We start from the raw sequence: 19,511 nt of genomic DNA, 5'->3' as shown, positions 1-19,511 counted from the left end.
AAAACCAATGCAACCTGGTACACTGATTGAACCAGCTCCGAAACCCATTCTTGTCAACGGAGAACTTGAATTCGAAGTTAAAAGCATACTGGATTCTAAGTACTCAAGGGGGAGACTATACAATCTAATAGATTGGAAAGGTTTTGGACCCCAAGACAGATCCTGGGTACCCTGTGAAAATGTTCACGCACCGCGTGTGATCAAAAGCTACCATCGAAACTTCCCAACTAAGCCTGGGCCGGACAGAAGGAACCCCTTGAGAGGGGTCTTGGGGGGGAGTGCTGTCACGACCCATTCTCTGGGCCAGGGAGAGTCTTGATTCCTGCCCCCACTAAACCCAAGAAATTGTAGCATAGGCCTTCTTGGGGCCAGCCCTGGTGCCTTTGGCGCCAGGCTCACATTTGAATATGGACTTGTGCTTGGGAACTACTTTTCATTAATGTCAGTCATGTGGAGGCATCCTCATAACCTGGCTCCTTGAAACCGGGGCTTGCAGTGTAGTGTTTTTGGGTGTGGTACCATGGGGACTATTTTACCTGGACTTCTTTCTTGAAGCTATTTAAACCACACCCGAATAGACTGACACGCTTTGCATTAGTTTGCATTACTGCAACGTAACGCTCACTGTGTTCAGCTTCAGCCACGAACCTCGTAAGGACAGCACCTGTAAAGGAAAGGAGAAGACATCGTGAGAAAAAGGCAGCAGCTTACCTGAACTTCATCGCCAGCGGTCCGCAGCTCTTCTGACCATCATCCCGGAACCAGCACTCCCCCGGATCGACGGACCTGTAAAAGAGACGAAACAAGGAATTAGACATTGTACAATTAACGAATTGTGCCGAAAGGCTTACCTCGCCGGCCGCTCCTCAATCAGCATCACAACGGAAATTCCATACTCCGGCCAAGTACCGCGACCTGTGCAGAGGAAAAGATAACAGGTTAGCAAAGGCAAGGCATTTTAAGCGCAGCGCATAGCGCCTACTCACCGCATCAATGCGCCCATACTTACCGGCGAAACACAGATTCCGCCTTGCCACATATTGGACATCCACGTACCTAGGAAGAAAAAGACATTGTTTAAAAGGCATGCAAGAACAGCAATATTCACAGCAATAAGACTTACCTGAAAGACTCAAGACGGGCTGGCATCAGTGAAGCAACTCGATCGCCATTGCCCACCAAACTCAACGCGCCCCTGCCAAGACAGCAGGATGGAGAACCCGCCAACATCGAAAACAAGGTGAGGAGAAGTCCAGAAGGGTCGCAGACCTACAGGGAGGCGGGAGGCTGTTTTACCCGATTGCCCAGTCCTGAACATAGCTTATCTGTATTCCAGGCAAAACTCTTCCGCTGGTCGCATCTAGGCATCACAAGGAGGCACATCTGAACCCCAACTGCTGGGTGGTGCCCTCGTGGAACCAGGGGAGCGTAACAACGGGTTTGTATCCACCAGGCCCAGTTCCGAGTTAACCCTCTGGAAGTTTCTTGCCATGCCATCATCCGCAGACCTAATGCTTTGGGGGCCTACCCGCTTTCTGTCTGTGGATGCGTCCAGGACCATGTTGAAGTCTCCCCCCACCACCACCGTGACATGCACAACAAGTTTGAGCCTGTCTCTCGCTTCTTCCCAGAATTAAGCTTGACCCTCATTCGGCCCGTACACCACCGCAAGAGTTAGGGGGGTGCCCTGTAGGGAATCCCTTACCAACAGATAGCGGCCCTAGGGGTCTTTCAGCGTGGCCTCCTTTTCGAAGCCAATGTCCCTCGCTAATAAGATGGCCACCCCCCTTTTTTTAGTCTTGTGAGATGCGCAGAGCACCTCTCCAATTCCTCTCCCCCTCATTTTGGGCTCCTTCCCCCATGCCCAATGTGTCTCTTGCAAGAAAAGCAGGTCCAGTTTTGCCCTCCTGAATTCTCTACAAACCAGCGATCTCTTAGTGGGGGTGTTCAGACCTCGCACGTTCAGGGTACCCACTCCCAGGGCCGGCAGACTATCAGCCATAATCTAGGTTTCCCTCTCTCTTGGTTAACATCATCACATTGTTGCTCCCTTCTCGTTCCCTTCGTCTTGTCTCTTGTTTTCTTTGGTTCCCCCTTCCTCCCTCCCGGGTGGTCCTGAAACTTAACCCCAACTGCCCCCCGGTCCCTATCCTTAAAAGAACAACCCAACCAACTCGTAACCTCCCTCCCCCCTTCCCAGCGTCCAGCCAGTGAGTTCAGCCATTGCTGGCATTTGGCCGGACCACCAGCCTGCCCTCCTCGGCCAGGCATGCAGTACAATACCCGTTTCTTTGAGCCCTCTTCCCCTCCACTGCTTTGTCCCATCGGTTGCCCCCGCTATACTTGCTGTTCAATGGGATTCTGCATTCAGTGAAGCCTCAAGAACTGCCTTTCCCGATCCACTTCTGGTCGAGGCACCCCAATCGTCAGCCCTCCGAGTCGATACGCTCTCCTTCCATTGCGGGTGGTGGAGTGTTCCATTTTTTATATTTCCTCGAGCTGGTTTTCCTTCTCCTGGCACTCGTCTGGCCGGAAACGACCACACCGATCGCCTTCGGGACGACTGGGCCCCTCCGGGGGGTTGGCTCCACCACATAATCCTGGATGGCTCCCCTTATGTCCTCTTCTATGACCAGCATTGTCCGTTGGCCCATATATTCGAAGGCCAGGGAGAAGGGGTACCCCCACCTGTAGTGCACCCCTTTCTCCTTTAATAGTTGCGTAAGGGGGCAACACATTCTGCGTTTGGCCAAAGTGTAGGCGGAGAGGTCTTGGAAAATCGTGATCTGGGCGTTGTTGTAGGTGATCGCCCCTGCCTTCCTTGCTTCCTCCAGAACCTTAGTCTTTTCCGTGTAGTAGTGGAACCGGGCCAGGATTGACCGAGGGTTCCCCGCCTTTCCCCCTGCCCTGTGCACCCGATCGAACGTAAGTTCCGTGGTCATCTCTTCTGCGAACAGGAGGGTAATAATGTCTCTCACCACTCGGGTTAAGTCTCTCTCTGTTTACCCCTTTGTCACAGGGACCCCAATAAATCTAAGGTTATTCCTCCTTTCCCTGTTTTCATAGTTGTCCATCTGCCTGGCCCTGTCCTCGTCCCTCTTCTCCAGGGTCGCTAGCCTCATATCAATTTGAACCTCCTGGGATGCTGATGTCGACTGGTTAGTTTCCACTTGTAGGAGCCTGTCCTCGACCTTGTCCACCCTCTGGTCCATCTTTTCGAATTTCTGAGCGATGTCTGATCGCATTTCCCTGATTTCCTGTAGGATAGAGACAAAGCCCCTTTCCATCGCTGTCGTGGACTGCATCGAGGCCTCTGGTTGGGCCATGTCCCCAGTGCGGGTAGGGCCGCTGATATTACTCCCCGTCTCCTTGTAGCGGTATGCCTGCATGGCCTCTTGCCAGCTCATATGGTTTTCCAGTGTGCCCACCGAGGGGTCTGGCGTGGACCGGGGGCTTTGGGGGGACTCCTCCAGTGGGGAGGGGGCCGCACACCTCTGACTCTCCCCAAGGTTGGCGGACTTTTTCAAAGCTGGGGGACCGCCAACACCATTCCACTGCCTCCGTCTGATGCCTTCTTCGTCCTCCTGGGTGATGGCAGGTGGGCACACGCCCTGGAGGTGGGCCCAGGGCCCACCACCTGCCTGAGTCCAGCGCGGGTGATCACTGTCCCTCCGCTTGTCTTCATTGTGGATGCAGGCCACAGAGACCCTGGGGCCCCTCGACTGTTGTGCTGTGGGCCCGACTGCCCTTTGAGGGCCCTCCATGGGTTCGTGTGGCCTTTGATGGGCCTGCTCAGGTGGGGGGGCCGTGGCTCCGAGGGGGTGGCGGATGGGCCCCCACTAGATCCGCTGCGTGGTGTGTCGCAGGTGGCCTCCGCTCCCAAGCATGCCCCGATGCCGCCTGACCGCTTCGGCAGACGCCAGGGGGCATTGGGCCCCACTACCTCGACTGCCAGGCCCCAGATGCCGGGTCCAGGACTGCGTGCTCTCTCCATCCACTGGCGAAAGCCCAAATCCTGCTCCGGGGCCGCTGACCCGCGATTGTGCGCTCCTCCCTCGGGGGCGTGGAGCAGATGGACTAAGGAGGCCGGGTTCCCCAGCAAGGCTCACCCGCCTGGCCACTCCTCCTTGCCTGGTGCCGAGGCCGGAGCTCTCTTCGCCGCTCCTCCGTCACAGCCCGTACTCTATCTTTCCTGGGTCCCTGAGCTTCGCTCTTTCGAGTGGGGGGGCCCTGGGGGGTCACCAGCCCAATCCAGCTGTGTAAATCTGCTAGGGGGTCTGAGGGGGCTCAATGCCCTTAAACGGCCTGGCCTCAGCAGGAGCATGGAGTTCAGTCAGCCATTACCTGTGAGCCCCCTGGTGGCCACCGTTTAAAACTGTATTAATGAAAAAATGCAACTAAAAAAATTAAAACAATACATCAGTTTCACAAAATCAAAACTGGTAAACCAAAACAATAAACACTTAACACAGCATAAAAAACAAAACAAGGGTGAGTCAAAGTTACCATTATGTTTGATTTATGTTTAATATACTTTACATTTTAAATAAACTGCAAATTGCATTGTAAAAACAATAAATATATATATATATATATTTATTTGGAAAGATCTCACCTCAGTGCTGGATTGGCAGCAGCATTCAGAATGACCATGTTGGGAATCACAGGAGACAGTATCACTACTTTTACAACTAATGTACAATATTTTTGCAAATGTATTTCAGTGTTCTGGAGCATACACACACATGAAACAGGATACTCACAGATCACCATTGTGACTCAAGTGCAGGAAGTCATGTTGGGACTTTAGAGGGGTATGATTACCTTCTGTGACACCTGTAAAAATTAAATGTGGTGTGCCAGGTGAGGATGAAATCCACTATTTGTTGGACAATTTGTATATAGTGGTAATGTATTAAAAATGTTTTGATGGCTGTGGGGGCAGCCCCGCCCTTGGACGCCTGTCTCCCATGTGGATTGACCATCTCCAAGCCCAGCGGCCACACCAGAGAGCCCCAGGAGGGCCCTCATCCCTCCCAAAGGGAAAAGCTGTAATACAGCCCAGCCAGAGCTCTAGGATGGCCGGGGGTGCTTCTCCCCAGGCCCTGGGTGTCTGCCTTGCATGTGGGTTTACTGCTCCACAGCCCAGTGGTGGTCATGGGGTGATCTGGAGAGGTTCCCATTCCTCCCTAGAGGGAAAACCTGTAAAGCAGCATGGCCAGAGCTTCAGGATGGCTGGGAGTGATTCCCCCAGCCTTGGTCACCTGTCTCCCATGTGGGTCGACCGACGCCAACAACAGCGGTGGTCCCAGGGAGCTCTAGAGGGTTCCCATCTCTCCCCAGAGGGAAGAGCTGTAACTCAGCCCAGCCAGAACTCTAGGATGGCTGGGAGTGTTGCCCCCGACCTTGGGTGTCTGACTCGCATGTGGGTTGACTGCCCCCAGCCCAATGGTTGTCATGGGGCAGCCTTGCAGCGTACCCATCCCTCCCCGGAGGGAAAAGCTTTAACGCGCATGGAGAGAGTTACAAGACAGCCTAGAGTACTGCCCCCGGCCTTGTGCGCCTGTCTCCCATGTGGGCTGACCCTCCCCAAGCTCAGTGGTAGTCCCAGGGAGCCTTACAGGGTTCCAATCCCTCCCTATATAAAAAAAGCTGTAACATAGTCCAGCCAGCCTTAGGTGCTTGTCTCAAATGTGGCTCGACTGTCCCCGAGCCCAGCGGTGGTCCCAGGGAGACTTGGTGGGGTCCCCATCCCTCCCTGGAGGGAAAAGCTGTAACACAGCCCAGACAGATCTCTTGGACAGCCGGGTGTACTTCCCCCGGTCTTGGGCATCTGCCTCACATGTGGGTTGACCGCCCCCAGCCCAGCATTGGTCATGGAGTGACCCGAAAGGGTCCCCGTCTCTCCCCGCAGCATGGCCATAGCTCCAGGATGGCTGGGGGTGCTGCCCCAGCCTTGGTTGTCTGCCTCCTACATGGGTCGACCGTCTCCAAGCTCAGCGGCAGATCACAGGAGGCCCGGGAGGGTCCCCATCCCTTCCCGGAGGGAAAAGCTAAAACGCAGCCCAGCCAGAGCTCTAGGATGGCGGGGTTGCTGCCCCCAGACTTAGGCATCTGCCTTGCAAATAGTTTGACCGTCCACCAGCCCTGCAGTAGTCCTGGGGCCACCTGGTGGGGTCCATGTCCCTCCCCGAAGGGAAAACCTATAACTCGGCATGACCAGAGCTCCAGGGGCCCTGCCCCAGACTTGGGCAACTATCTCCAATGTGTGTCCACCATCCCTAAAACCAGTGGCGGTCCAAGGCAATCCCCATCCCTCCCCAGTCAGAGTTCTAGGATGGATGGGGGTTCTGCCTTGGCCATCTGCCTCGCACATGGGTTTACCGCAGCCCATCGGTCATGTCGTGACCCTGCGTGGTCCCCATCCCTCCCTGTAAGGTAAACTTGTAACCTGGCATGGCCAGAGCTCCAGGACGGCCCGGGGTGCTGCCCTGGCCTTGGGCATCTGCCTCACACATGGGTGGACCACTCCCCAGCCCAGCGGCGATCATGGGTCACCCCAGCCGGGTTCCTGGCCCTTCATGGAGGCAAAAGCTGTAATGCAGCATGGCCAGTCCCCCAAAACGGCTGGGGGTGCAGCACCCTGCCTTGGGTGCCTGTCTCCCATGTGTGTCGACCATCCCAAAGCCCTGTGGCGGTCCCAGGTAGCCCCAGCAGGGTCCCCATCCCTCCCTCCTTGGAGGGAAAAGCTGTAACACAGCCTGGCCAGAGCTCTAGGTAGGCCGGGGGTGCTGCCCCCAGCCTTGGGGATGTGCCTCACATGTGGGTCGACTGCCCCCCATCCCAGCCACAGTCATGAGGTGACCTGGCGGGGTCCCCATCCCACTCCGGAGGGAAACGTTGTAAGGTGGCACAGACAAGGCTCCAGGAGGGGAGGGGGTGCCGCCTCTGGCCTTGGGCACATGTGTTCCATGTGGGTTGACCATCCCCAAGCCCAACGGCAGTCTCAGGGAGCACCGGCAGGGTTCCCATCCCCATCTCCGAAGGAAAAGCTGTAACGCAGCACAGCCAGAGCTCTAGGATGGCCAGAGGTGCTGCCCCTGACATTAGGCATCTGCCTTGCACGTGGGTTCACCGCACACAGCCCAGTGGCTGTCATGGAGTCACCCAGCCGGGTGCCCGGAAGGAAGATGGGCATTGAGGTGTACATAGGCGTCTGGAGTTGTAGTTTCTGTCCTCTTTTAATTTTTAGGTCAAGTGGGAAATGTCGGGTCCGATGGTGACCTCCTCTCCAATTTGAACTTCAACCGCATACGGCAGCAATTGAGCTGACCGAAATGCCTTTTCAGAATCATCAAAGCCCATGGGATTGCTCCCCAGTCGGGACCAGGCCTTGTAATTTATATCCAAATTAATTGCAAACTGATTGAGTTTGTCACTGCCTAAATAGAATGCAGCAGGGACATCTCGTACGATGCAACAATTATGTACTATGCTTTGGTCACCTATGGAAATTTTGAGCATACACCTGCTAGGCAGGAGATGTTTGGAATTGGGAGTTTCCAGGCCCTTTTCCCACTTATCAATCAATTTAAATGTGGGAATCTTTGGATCTTTTGGGAGTTTCCTGAACATGGCTTTGCTGATGAAGCTCTTTCCATTGTTCAAGCACACTCTGGCGAGAACAGACTCCTTCCCCTCATTTAACTGAACAGGGAGGAACAGCTGCTCTCTTATTTTCTGAATGTCAGCTAAGCTTTGAGCTGGTTTTTCATCACTTTTGACTATAGGATTTGGATTTTCAGATTGGGAATTGGTATAAAATTTCAAAGTATTGCCTTCCAGTGTGGAATGCCACTTGAAACTGGAAGGAAGGTTGATTTTCATGATGGAGAGGAGTTCCCATCACCAGTTTGTTGTCCTACAGCAATTACTGTAATTACTGTAATGTCATGTATTTGATTATTTTGGAAAAGAAACTCAATTTGATCAGATTTTTGTTCAACCATGTTGCATGTGCCATTTAAACTAACATGGTTGACAAATTGTTTTAATTTTATTGACCGGTTAGACTGAGTCCAGAGGACCTTATTTACAGTCTGTTAGGGGAGACAACCTGCGGAGGATGTCATTCCCTAATAGACAGGGGGTTCCATCTGGAGTCACGACTATGACCGGGTGTTTCACCTTATGTCACCCAATTTTAATTTCCAGATCCGCAGTCCCCTCGACGGGAATTTCATTCCCGTCGAAGTTCTGGAGGTGTCCAGGAAGAAGGATGAGAGGGATCTGGTGTCTCTCTCCCCTTCCTGAATTTAGCTGCTCAAAGGTCCTTTTGGACAGAAGAGTGGCTTAGGATCCAGTGTACACCAGTGCCGAAAATGCACATTGCCCTTGCAGGACAGGGACATAGAATCTACCTTCTTTCTCCTCCAAGGGTCAAAGGTTATGGGCATTTTGGGCAAGCTGGGCCATCAATTTCTTTATTTTGGACTCCGACACAGTGAAGATTTGAACAGTTTTCTATCTGGGAATTTGAACAAAAATGTGGCATCCTGAAATATGTGAGATTTTAAAATCCCCTTTTTCCCTTAGCTCTGGGCTGCCCCCTCTTTCCTGGTGGCAGTCACCAGAACCATTTTGTAGGGATGATCCCTCCCTCAATATTTTGTTTTCTGGATGACAATACTGGGGTTCAGGGATGGGTGAATCTGAATCAGTCCCCACCCCTACCCAGTCTAAATTCTGGTCTCTTGGGAACCATTTTTCTTTGGTACGAATTCACCCTGTCCCTGAAGGAGATTTTCTTCCCAGAATCATCCAAGGATTCTTCCCCTTCAAATTGGAGAACATTGACTTCATCCCCAAAATGGGTCTTTTTGACTTCTTTGTTTCTCCTACCCACCCTCTGTTCCCTGGGGTGCAGACGGGGTATTTCACTAGAGCTCTCTCTTGTTTACTGGCCTTCTTTTGCCACTTCACCTGAGTCCATTCGCCCTAAGACTCAGAGCTGCTACTGCTTGAGGTCCCCTCATTATCTTCTAGATGCTCCCTGATTCTTTGAGCTTGTGAGTGGCTCACAGAATGGTGGGGCCTAGTTTCTTCTCCCCTGTTGTACCTTGGGCTCTCTGGGTAACTCCCCTTGGACTCCCTCTCAATTCATGCTCTTTTTGTTCTGCAAAGCGAACCAAATGGTCCCTTCGTAGATTATGCTTCTGCAGGTCTAACTCCCTGAGTTTCTCCTCATAGGAGTCTTCCTGACCAGATATATTGGCCACAACATTTTGAAATCTGTACAGAAACACCTGTCCATCAATCCCTGATGGGCCTGCCGGTTCAATCATGCTGGACCTACTAAAGCCTGGCTGCCCCATGATTCCTGGTTCTTGCGAACCGGTGAACATGAAGTTAGCAGTACCTGGTGTACCCAAGTCGGTAAATGGCTTGGAGGCCCCTAGTACAGAGGGCATCACACTGTGATCAGGGGTGGCCCTGTCCCTCTCTCCTTGTTAAGCTTCCCTCAAGCTTTGATTTTGCCTAGCATACTCTTGTTCTAACAGCTCAAGTTTCTCTCTCTCAGCCCCTATCTCCTGACGATACACAAAGGCCTGAGCCTTTTACTCTGCTATCAGGGCTTGGGTTACCTCTATTACTTTCTGTTGGGCTTTTACCTGACTCTGGGGTCCACTGTTCTCCTCACAGAGGGCCTCATTGTCTTTTTGTGCTGCCTGTGTGGCCTGGAAACACTGAGACCATTTTTGTTGCAGGAGATTCATCTCCTGATTTTGCGCATTTGTAGCTTGGGTGTTCTCTTCTAGAGCACCATCTACTCGTCTGGTGTACCCCAATAAATGTTCATATTCTACTTTTAGTTTGTTCAGTTTCTGGAGGTCTAACTCTCTTTTCTATAAGTCTGTTTTAAGTTGCACACTTCCTGATAGGGGGCATCTTTTTCTTAATACAGGGTGCCCCTCAGTTCAACCAGGTCATCCCACTGTTGTTTGATGGTACATAATGACAGGCGTTCTTTCTTAAATTTTGTCTGGAAGTGCAGTTCTTTAATTATTAATTTATTATTGTCCTCTTCCAACTTTTTGATCTGATCTTGTAATGTAACTATCTGCTCTGCGCAGACTCTGTTATATTTTATTTGTTGATTCAATATCTCTTGACCCTCTTCAACCTTTTCCTGACACTACACTTTTAATGTATTTAATTTGGCCTCTTGCTCTGAATTATTTTGTTGTAGTAGAGCCAAGTCCTCTTTTAGCTGTTTGATGTAATTTTCCAATTCTACGTCAGAATCTTGTCTCTTTTGCAATTTCTCTAGTTTTAGTTTCGTCTATATTTGGGTTAAGAGCACAGACTGGTTTTGCGCAAGGGTTCTATTTTCTTCATATTTTTCCTCTGTAACTCCAATGTGGAGAAATATCTAGGCTGTGATTCTGACCATTTTCATCTGCTCCTCTTTAATTTTCAGAGCCATATACAACTCGCTCAAGGCTGGATGTAATAGGCTACCATCTTGCCACACATCCATGTTCATGGCAGTGACCTGTTGTATCATTTCTTCTAGCCAGGCCTCCTCATTTTACTCTGCCCATTCCCCTCTGACAAATAGTTTGTGCAGGAGGTGCTGCCTAGCCATGTCTATCTCCACTGTGGTCATTATGAAGAGTGTTCTTCCTTTATTAAATTATTTATATAAGGGTATCCTGTATTCTGTTGCTTTTTGTCTAATTCAGGGTTGATTTTACTTTTGGGAAGGCGATTTTACAGTGTAACACAGCTTTCTAGCCACAAAAAGTATCACTACCTCTACGGTTAGCCTGCTTTGTTAAGCTGTCATGGGTGGAAACACTTATATCAATCCTAGCAATGAGCCCCCACTGTGTTAAGGATTTTAAAGAGGCGTCACTCTCCAGACCAAGACTATGGCACACAATAAAAACGCTTTTAAATTTATGAAATATATTCAGCTTTGAGAAGGCAGCCAACCAGTCTCACACCCCCCTTAACGTACAGCCTATGTTGCATTGGACCATGAATCAGACTAGTGTGCAATACTAGAATATTTATTTATTTTTAATTATGAATAAAATCAAACACATTCAATATAGGGCAGCAATCACCAGTGTGGTGATAATGATACAATAAAATGATAGGAGACACTAAGTTTAACCTTCTAATATAACATACACAATGCACAAATGAATGAAAGCAAGGTTACTTTTCAGTTAGTATTTTCAGATAGCACCATAGTTAGGCATTCCCCCTGCAACACTTCCTCAAACCCCGGGTAACCAAATGTTATGTGAGTGGAGAGGAGTAGCAAGGAGTCAGGTATCCTATGCAAAAATTGGATTGGAAATCCGACCTACCACCCCTGAATGGAAGACAAAATCGGGTTTGAGCCCCCTTGAAAAATGAGCAAAATGACACTTGGAATTACTGAATGGTGATTTTACATGTGCTGTTGAATGAATAAGGCAAGAATGTGTATGGCTGTTTCAAAGAAGCAAGAAAACATGCAAACTACAAGGCAATGTACTAAACAATGGGCATATAGTGTAGAAAATCGACTTTGGGAGGAAAAAAAGTGCAGCAAGAATCACACGTGGCAAAATTGCAGTTGCACCGTTTCATGGTTTAAGATAGCAAAACGTCTTGAAAAATAAGCTAAACAGACAAAATCGCAATGCGGTTTTAATGCTAAGGTACAAAGGCACATAACAAGTATGATATGAAAGGGGAAGGGTGATTTGTGATGGGTGACAGTATTTGATTCTTTAAAGGAAAGAATATCGGGTTTTAAAAGTGAAACAATTTTGCTGGCAACTCGGTTTGGTCAGAAAAAAAGGATTTATTCTACTGTTACTATGTTTTAGTCTATAATTAGTAAAAACACACGACAAAATTGTTGTTTACGAATAACAACAACAATGAACGTGAATTTTCAACTGGGAAATTAATTGATTTACTTCAAATAGTAGTAGGGAATTACACAGATAACTGAATGAGTTGGAAAGAATTGCGTTAACACTAAGAGACTAACTCGGATTTTCTAAGGACAGGATACACAGATGATTCTAACAATTTTAAGAAGTTACTAGAACACTTATAGTATTTCTTATAGGGTTTCTTATAGGGTTGGACACATGGCAAGGTAACAGAGTGAAGGATGCAGCGTTTTGATATTGGGTAGGGGTAATACTTACAAAAAGCACTTGAATGGAGTAGTTTGGACAACCATCCGGGCCTCGCGACATGGGACAAGGATCTGGTCACTTGGGTAACAGCTGGGCTCTCTTCTAGGGACACAGCAGGACAACTGGGGTCTGGTCACAGTAGACAGCGGGGGGCATCAGCTGGGCTCTGCCTGAATTATTGGGATTTTGTAGGGTTTTAATACTGGATCAGTGGTTCTGCCTGAATCTGCTACCTCTGGCCTGGCACTGGAATCTGGAATCTTGCAGGGTGAATGTGGGCTGTCTGGATCTCTGGATGTTGATTTTTGATGGAAGGATTCTTGAATGTCAGATTTTTTTTTAATGTCCTGACTTTTTAATCTCTCCTCCTTGAATAGGCTGGATGACATCAGAGGATTTTTATTATGTGGGCAGAACTAAGCTAGATATACCTCTAAAATCGGATAGGTCAGCCTTTAAATGTCGCTGCCTCCCTGTAAGCAGATTGGACTGAAGAAAGTCACTCAGCTTTAGTGTGGGTGTTTTTTACAATGTGCTTTGTTCTACCAAAATCAGTTATTTATTCATTTTGTATTTAGTTTATTTGTAAAGCGCAGCCAGGTCCGTGGGCATCCGGGCACATAGTCTTTCATACACAGTTACAGTACATTACAGTAAGGGTCAATGGCAAGAAATTCAAGCTCCCCCAGTTTACAAGAAGATACGGGGGAGCAGAAGTCTCGTAGAGGAATCATGAATACAATAATATACAGACATAATTGATAAAAAATAAAAAGGTAAATATACAAAATATACAGACATAATCAATAAAAATAAGCAGGTAAATAAACAAAATATGCAAGAAAGCAGAACGACCCTGGAGTTTAAGGCCAGACCTTATATGTGGTGCATCATATGTTCTGCGTGAAGAGCCAAGATTTGCATTTATTCTTGAAGGTTTGAAAAGAAGGCTCAGTTCTGATGGGGACAGGAAGGGAGTTCAAGAGCTTCGAGGCTAGGACAGGGAAGCTTGCTCCTCCGGCTTTTTGGAGTTTGAATCTCGGCAAAATGAGGCTGTGAATTTGTGAGTTCTAGTGGGTTGTGTGGAGGTATGGAGAGTGAGACGGGTGGAGAGGTAGGGTGGGGCCTTGTTGTCCAATTATTTGTTTGTCAAGGCTAGGGTTTTCAAGGCGATTCTTTGTTTTACTGGGAGCCAGTGTAGATCTGATCTGACGTTAGAAATATGGCAGTGCCTGGGGATATTGAGAGCTACCCTGATGGCATTATTCTGGGTTGTTTGCAGTTTGTTGAGGTTGGACTGACTAGTCCACAAGTAAAGGGCACTGCAGTAGTTGATCTTAGACATAATGAGTGTTCTTGCCAAGGTAATGCAGTTATGGGAGTTCAGGAAGGGTCTGCAGGCAGTGATGAGTGTGCAGGTATAGGCTGAGGCCGACCTTACTGCATTAGTTTGTCTGTTCAGTGAAAGAGCAGAGTCCAGATAGACGCCTAGAGTTTTAGTGTCCTTAATGTCATTGCCATCAATATTGAAAGACTTGAAGGCGTGCTCTAGTTTATTAAGGCGTTGAGTTGAGCCTTGTAATAGGAGCTCAGTCTTGTCGTCATTGAGGCAGAGTTTGTGTTGTGCCACCCTGGCCTGAATAACCAGGTAGACGTAATTCACGGATTTGGTATCGGCTGTGTGTAGGAGACATGCAGATAATCAAGCACATCAAATAGAGGTTTGGTTAACACGTTGTAAACAGTCGGCGACACACAAGAACCTTGTTATGACACAAAACACTTATATTCACAAATGTCATCATCAGGAAAATTAGATAGGCAGATTACATATTTCACAAGGAACATTGCTGTCCAACCGCCAAGTTTGTGTGATATTGCTTTGTTCTCCTGGCATTCTTTCGCAATTTCTATGGAAAATATTTGATCAAACATCCTACAAATAGAAACACATGTGCCTAACATCATTGGGCATATTTGCATTTAAGTTTGATAACCGTGTCATGTACGCTTTTTCAAGAAATGTCATTTTACTGGCGTTTGCCTCCCTCACATGCTAGGATAAAACACATCGTTTGATTTTAATGGTGCAAAAATTACATTCAAACTGTCAACATTTTACAATACTGCTTCTTTAGGTTACTGAAATAAATGTTATGATACGAACAGTCTTTGAAATCAAATGGGCTGGCTTTGTTTCCAAATATGGGCAGTCTTTCCAACCCACCAGGCAAATGTCCTTCCCTGATCAGCTTGCACATGGGGTCACTATGACTCCCTTTTGATCCTAGGCAGTTTGAAGCCGAGGAGAGGCATCAGAGGATTTCACACTTTAGTGACAGAGTGTAACCTCTGTGACCCACTCAACTCTGGGAAGCCGTGTGGTCTTCCGAATATAGCCGTCAATACAGGCAATGTTACAATTCTTTGAAAGATCCTACCTTATCTTCTAGATGACGTGGAGAGATGAACTGGACCAGGTGGTAAGTAAGAATCCCCCTGGCACCCCCACGCGACTCAGCAATGTAAACGCTACACCACGGAGGAAGTCCCAGGGAAACCCTTGTGGGGGAAAAAACCCTTTGCTGAGTAACTAGGGAGCGCCGGTCTGCGCCCTCCTTACCAAGGTGTTGAGGCGTGTAGTCCTTGATTTCCAGTCCTCAGGAACATGTTAATTCCTTGGTTCAGCCCAGCTGTAGGTGTGTAAATTAACAATAATTATCTCAGAAGGAATGGATAGGGTTTTAGAGAGAAAGTTGATTCCAGAGATACTATGGAGCCCTTACCCTACATAGAATTTTGGCAAGATTCTTAGCTTGAATGAAGAGGATCCAGGACCGCAGAATTATGCTTTGCAGGATGCGCTAATGTCACATGAACACAAAGAGATGCACTGAGGAACTCTAAAGGCTAGATAAGGTCGGTATTTCTAAAGAAATAAGCGATAAGTTTCTAACCTGTACGTTTGGAAAGCATGAAATTCTTTGAAAAGAATAATTGCAAAGGATGCTGGATCTGGTAGTTTCCCCACTCAATGCTCCTCCCCAAATGGATACTGTTTCCTGAATAGGAAAAGCAAGATCAACAAATGACGATAACCTAACACAAGTAAAGGTCGCGTAGAGGGGATAGAAAGAGTTCATCTCCTACCAATACAACACAGCAAGGGACATGTGAAAGAATTATGTTGCACTGCCGTTCTCGTACGAATGTGAACGAGGAAGTTGTAGCAGTTACACACACTGGTTTCTACAGAAACAAAAACGGGAAAGGGAAAGGTGAGACAAGTAGATAAAGGGTAGCAGTAGATAGAAATGTTCAATAATAGTAAGTGCCCTTAAGCATACTCACGGAGCATCTGGCAATCTCTGATAGAGTAGCTATGCGACGTGATGTCTGTCCTCAACAGTTTGCTCCTTCTATTGTGGGCGTGGCTTTCTCCTGAGGCAACGTTCCTTCCGCCGCAGTCGATGCTAGACTGCTAACGTGTCCTGCCTGCACAGCCACATTGAAATAGGTAACAGGAACAAAACCCTCTGTGTCGCGTTGTGTAATGCGTGAAATCATTACAGTATGCCCCTTTTTTACCGGAGTTCCCCCCGGTTTGTCCGGATGACTCTTATGGAACTTCTTTACCAATAGTGGAGCATGGATAGCCCCGGCAGATTCCCAATATCTCTCTGCTGGAGAGTAACCCTTCCAGTCTATTAGATATTGGAGTTTCCCATAATGGTATCTGAAATCGCAGATCTTGGCCACTTTGAACTCCGGATCTGTAGGTGTCAGAACCGGAGGAGGATTGGCCGTGGTTTTAGGCTGAAATCTACTTCATTTGTCTGGTTTTAATTGCGATACATGAAATACCGGATGAATCTGAGACTAGGAGTTAGGAAGATGTAGACAAAAAGCAGCTTGGCCAATTTTGGACAGAACCTGAAATGGTCCAAAAAACCTAGGTGACACTTTAGATGGCAACAGATGTCTAGGGAGGAATCTGGATGACAACCAGTCGTAATCTCCGACTTTGATGTCAGGCGCTGAATTTCGATGTCTGTCTGCAAACCTCTTGATCCGTACTTGTGAATCTTGAAGCACCTTTCGGGCTAGAACATGACAGCTGCCAAGTTGTTTTATGAGACTATCCACATCTGGGAATTGTGAAGCAGTATGACTTGGCACAGGGAATGACGATGGATGAAATCCATACGTACAAAAAAATGGACTCATTTTGATGGTGGAATGAAAGGAATTATTATATGCATATTCCGCCAAAGGTAATAATTCCTTCCAGTCATCCTGTGCGGAGGATACATAAGTCCTTAAATATCCTTCCAGCATTTGATTCAAACGTTCAGTTTGACCATTTGTTTGTGGATGGTAACCTGAACTAAGGGCTCTTGAGATGCCCAACTTCACTCCAATATTTCGAGGCGCATTGTGATCCTCGATCTGATATTATTATTTTAGGTAACCCATGTAAAGAAAATATTCTTTCGATGAATACTCTTGCCATCTCTGAGGCTGAAAGTAGTTTGCTCAATGGAAGGAAATGTGCAAGTTTCGAAAAAGAATCCACGGTTACCATAATTGAGGAATATCCTCCTGAGGGAGGTAGATCGACTATAAAGTCAGTATAAATAATTTGCTGCGGACGTGACGGTAAGGACATTTTGACCAGTTTTCCCAATGGGGATTGACAATGGGTTTTAGTTTGTAAACAGAGAGGACAAGAGTTTACATATTCTGTCACATCCTTCTTCCAAGACGGCCACCAAAAATATCTTGCTACCAGTTCTTGAGTAGTAGAAATTCCCCTGTGACCAGCTACTTTTGAGGCATGACACAGTTTTAGGATTTCTTTTCATAAGGAATCATTTGGTATGAACACTTGTTGAACCAAAAAATAGCATCCTTCCTCCTTGACCATACACCAAGTGGAGAGTTCCTCTCTCTGCTTCCTTGTCAAACTTCTTGTTTGTTCCTGAATACGAGTGAGTAGATCCTTATTGACCACTTGGGTCACCTGAGTTTGTGGAAAAAAGGGTTAAGATCTGAATTGTTTTTGTGGTATAATCTCCTTTCGAGAGAGAGCATCGGCTCACAAATTGTTTGTTCCTGGAATAAAGGTAAAAAGAATTCTAAATGGAGAAAAAAAATGAGCCCATAAGGCCTGTCTGCTGTTACAAGTCTGAGCATACTGAAGAGCTCTCAGATTATGATGGTCTGTCCTTACCTCAATGACCTGTTTTGCCCCTAACAAGAGATGTCTCCACTCTTCGAAAGCCTGTTTAATTGCCAATTAATCTTTTTCCAACACTGAGTAGTTGAACTCAGCGGAAGACAGGGTTTTTGATAAATATGCAATTGGGCGTTCTTGACCATCTGGATCTTCTTGAAGTAACACTGCTCCTAGGGCATAATAAGATGCATCTGTTTCCACTATAAAACTGTGGTTTTGATCTGGAGTCATCAACACCGGAGAAGATGTGAATCTTCTTTTCAATTCTTCAAGTGCCCGTTGGGTGATGTCTGACCAATGAAAGGGAACTCCCTTCTCTAAGAGAGAGGTGAGGGGATGTGTCAACGTAGAGAAATGAGGGATGAACCTTCGGTAAAAGTTAGCAAAGCCGACAAATCTTTGTATCTCTTTCACTGTAGATGGAGCTGTCCAGGCTTGAATGGCTGAAATCTTGGAAGGATCCATCGCAATTCCGGTGTGTGAAAGAATGTATACCAAATATGTTACTTGGGACTGATGGAAGACACATTTATCAATCTTGCAATACAGATGATTGTGTTGAAGTCTTGATAACACTTCCCTAACATGTTTCTGATGTTCTTGCAGAGAATTGGAGAAAATAAGAATGTCATCTAGATATACGATGACATACTGGAGGAGGATATCCATGAAGAGATGGTCCATAAATCTCTGGGAAACCGTGGGGGTGTTTGAAAGACCAAATTGCCGCACCCGGTATTGGTAATGCTCAAATGGGGTGCAGCATTTTGTTGAGACCCCGGTAGTCGATGCAAAGACGTAACTCCTTGGTATTTTTCTTGGGAATGAAAAATAACGATGCTGCTGCAGGTGAAGTGGATTCAGTGATAAGGCCATTTTTGAGGTTTGTCTGCTGATATACCCGAAGAGCCTCCTTCACTGATGCAGATAATATATACATTCTCCCAAAGAGTAGTGGTTGATCAGGAATCAATACGATAACACAATCATCTCTCCTATGCGCAGGTAACTCTGCGTATTCTGATGACGAGAATACCGGTTGAAAATCTTGATATTCATCTGGCAAGCCTGCTATATGGTTGAGAGAAAGAACATTTGGAGTGTCCTGGATGGTAGACACTTCTCCCATGGGGACCGTAGAATGACTCTGAATACAGTGTTCAAACAATATTCAGAACCCAAGATAAATGACCCAGCTGACCAGTTAATGAAAGGGTTATGTCTCTTTGGCCATGGTAGCCGAAGAATCACTGGGTGATGTGCAGCTCTAATAATGTCCAGTGTGAGTATTTTGGAATGTGAAGAAATAGACATTTCTATCAACCTGGTTTGATCCTTGATGGGTCCTGACACCAAAGGACTACCATCGACACTCTCTGCTGGGATAGACACACTCTTGGAAGATTGTGGAATACCTTGTTCAGTGGCACAGATATCGTCTACAAAGTTACCTGCGGCCCCACTGTCAATGACTGCAGGAATGTTCTGCACCACTTTATCCCCAAATTTTAAGGAGAACTTCAATACCATCATCCCAGCTTCCATTGCTCCAATGCCCGAAGAAATAGGCACTGGATACTGTGTCCCATTTGATGAGGAACCTGTGACATGTAAAGGTTCCTGGACCGTGGTTCCTCTTACGGCCAGGCTCTGTCTTTTCCCGACTTTCTTAAAGGTGTGATTGGACATTCCTGAACCGTATGTGTATTTGCCCCACAATACATGCACAATCCCAAAGTACGCCGGCGAGACCGTTCTTCTGAAGATAATGGGCCTCGGGTAGTAGCCCCTAGTTGCATAGGTTCGTCTCCCGACGAGGAGACCTTAGCTGGAGAAGGGGTTTCAGTAGACGGTCGATATGTCCGTTCCTTTTTCCTCTCCATTTGGCATTCCTTTAGTCTGTAATCTATCTGCAGAACCATGGCAATAGATTCTGCCAAAGACTGTGGGGGAGGCACCCATGATACCTCATCTTTAAGGTCTTCAGAAAGTCCTCTGCGAAATATGGTCGTTAAGGCTTTGTCCGACCATCTAGTTTCCCCTGTCATTTGTTAGAATCTGGT

Source organism: Ambystoma mexicanum, chromosome 4p (assembly GCF_040938575.1).
Source record: "Ambystoma mexicanum isolate Mex_15411 chromosome 4p, UKY_AmexF1_1, whole genome shotgun sequence".
NCBI lineage: Eukaryota > Metazoa > Chordata > Amphibia > Caudata > Ambystomatidae > Ambystoma > Ambystoma mexicanum.
This window is presented reverse-complemented; position numbering follows the sequence as displayed.